General features: G+C 40.9%; 1 pseudogene; it reads left to right on the top strand.

Annotated features, from left to right (window-relative positions):
• The first annotated feature begins 529 nt into the window (after positions 1–529).
• On the top strand, positions 530–1322 carry LOC117027543 (40S ribosomal protein S3a-like; annotated as a pseudogene).
• Positions 1323–2988: the final 1666 nt, after the last annotated feature.

Here is a 2988-nt window from a genome sequence, read left to right as displayed (position 1 = left end):
CACAAAAGAAAAAGGAAACCTCTTTCCCAGGAGCACCCAGCAAAAGGAATTTTCTCCCTCGCAGTGGCCTGAATTCGGCCAGATGCCAATCCTGGAACCGGTTGCCTCACCCAAGGAATGGGATACATTGGTTTAAGCCAGAAATGGTGTTCATTCCATGTTTGCTGCATAGCTGAGCAAAGTAGAACATGTCTCTAAAGGAAAAAAAACCAAAGGCTGGTGGAGAAATGAAAAAAAAATGGTACCAAAGAAGCAATCAACAAATGCCCATTACATGGGTGAATCGACTTTTCCAATGCAGCACTCTAGCTTTTCCACCTCATGAGAAAATATGTCCTCACTCCTGCATAGCTTAGGGAATCACCAATTCTTAGAGTTATAAGGAATTAGAGAGATAGAGCCCAGTCCAACTCCCTCATATTATAGCAGTTAAGGCTCGGAAAAGTGAAATAATCTGCCTCAAGTTATACATCTAGTTAATGCCTCTGAAAAGAACATAACCCACTCTTTTGGCTCTCTGAGCAGCTCCATGGCAGTTGGCAAGAACAAGCACCTTATGAAAGGCAGCGAAAAGGGAGACAAGAAAAAAGTGGTTGACCCATTTACTAAGAAAGATTGGTATGACGTGAAAGCACCAGCTATGTTCAATATAAGAAATATTGTAAAAACACTAGTCACAAGAAGGCAAGGAACCAAAATTGCATCTGATCGTCGCAAGGGTCATGTTTTTGAAGTGAGCCTGGCTGATCAGCAGAATGATAAAGTTTCATTTAGAAAATTCAAGCTAATTACTGAGAATGTTCAGGGCAAAAACTGTCTGACTAACTTCCATGGCATGGATCTTACCTGAGACAAAATGTGCTCCATGGTCAAAAAATGCAGACCATGATTGAAGCTCATGTTGATGTCAAGACTACTGATGGTTATCTGCTTCATCTATTCTGTACTGGTTTTGCTTAAAAACACAACAATCACATTTGGAAGACCTCTTATGCTGAGTATCAACAGGTCCACCAAATACAGAAGAAGATAGTGGAAATCATGACCCAAGAGGTGCAGACAAAGGACTTGAAAGAAATGGTCAATAAATTGATTCCAGACAGCATTGGAAAAGACCTAGAAAAGGCTGCCAATCTATTTATCCGCTCCATGATGTCTATGTTAGAAAAGTCAAAATAATGAAGAAGCCCAGGTTTAAACTGGGAAAACTCATGGAGCTTCATGGTGAAGGTAGCAGTTCTGGAAAAGCTACTGGGGATGAGACAGGTGCTAAAGTTGAGTGAGCTGATGGATATGAGCCTCCAGTCCAAGAATCTGTTTAAAATTCAGACTTTTACTGGTGACAAATAAAAAATCCTATTGGTGAAAAAAAAAGAACATAACCCAGGTGTTTTTATTTTTGACCTAACATTCTTTCCCGTATGTCAATACTACACAATCAGAACAAAATCAGACCATGTGATATGTCATTTCTGTTATTCTCTAAACACAGAGTTTACTTGCAAAGAAAGTGTGTTTTCTGGGTTTGTGAGGAAGAGGGTAGGTAGGAAAGAATGAAGGAATGGAAAAAGAGAGCAATTTTAATATCTTTTTAATTTTGTTTTACTTCACACAACTTCATAACATATTTATTGATCCTAAAAACAAGAACTTTTCTCAGAGCTGAGAAAATGTGACACTGAGACTTCGATAAGAATCCATGTAGGAACAACAATTAGGCTGATAAGTTCTGATCCCAGGGCTGAGTATCACTTGGGGAAAAGCCAAGTTACTGACTCTGCTCTCAACAGTGAGTGTTTCAGACCTGCAAGATAATGCTCATTTGGCTTGATTTGAGGAAGGACTCTTCAGTACAGAAAGAGCTCATGCTGGTCAATAGTTCAAAATCACAGAACAACCTGTGCTCTGGGGCCTGTAAACTCTCCTCCAGGTCATAGAACTACATTTCATTTTTCAGGGCAGACCAGCTAGCAAGGGCCAGCTGTGGATGTGGGAAAACTGGACAAAAGACAACCAAAAGTGCCGGCATGTCTCTCCATTAGTATTCACACCTCCTCCAGGTATAGCCTTCTCAAATACAAAAAGCTTACTCAGAGGGTTCTTATCTTAAACCATTATTTACCATTAATATCTCAGCAGGAATTAATTTAATTATACTTTTGCTCACCCTGCTCCCCTGCCCAAATTCCTCCCAGCCTCCCTCCCTCCTCCAGGCTTCCTCTACCCAGCGGTGCAAATTCACTTATGTTTAGTAAGTTCAATTGTGTAATTCCACTGTTTAGAACACTTTGACAAACCCAAATGTTGATAAAATAAACCTTGCCTTGTTAACACGATCCACAAGGTCCAGAACCCACTACCCTTGATTGGTCCTTTGCACTCACCCACCAGACCACAAAGACCCCTCCCAAGTCACTTTCATTTTCATGTCTTGTTACCCTCCCTCTGGCTGTTTTCTCCACCTGGAAAGCCCTTCAATGCCTTAACTATGGAGCAAATCCTGACCAGTTCTTAAGCCCCAAGGAAACATTATCTCTTCTCTCAATTTCCCTAGATAATGTCTTCTTCAACTTCTCCTCTAACATTGTATTTTGGTCATTTCTTTACCGCTTGGTCTCCTTCAGGGCAAGGACTGTATTTTACCATTGAGTTGTCAGCCATTGCACAGAATAGGTGCCCGGTTACTGTTTGTCAAGTTGTATTGAATTTGATGTCTCTCTTGTCTTCAAAGCAGATTCAAATCACACTTTGTTCCAGAATACATCCTAAACTGTCCTAACTCTAGGTTCAGTATATGCCATGAGTTGACAAGGTTGCACCCTCTATCCAACTTCAGGATTACAAGTGCAGCCCCAAACTCCACTCACAGGACCAAGTATGAGCTGACCCAGGAGACCTTTAGGTAACTCTATCCACATTCCAGAGTTCAGCATCAAATCACCCTTTGATTTGCCACTAGTCCAATCGTGTATGTATGTATGTATGTAT

The sequence above is a fragment of the Rhinolophus ferrumequinum genome, chromosome 9 (genome assembly GCF_004115265.2).
Source record: "Rhinolophus ferrumequinum isolate MPI-CBG mRhiFer1 chromosome 9, mRhiFer1_v1.p, whole genome shotgun sequence".
NCBI classification, from domain to species: Eukaryota; Metazoa; Chordata; class Mammalia; order Chiroptera; family Rhinolophidae; genus Rhinolophus; species Rhinolophus ferrumequinum.
This window is presented reverse-complemented; position numbering and strand designations above follow the sequence as displayed.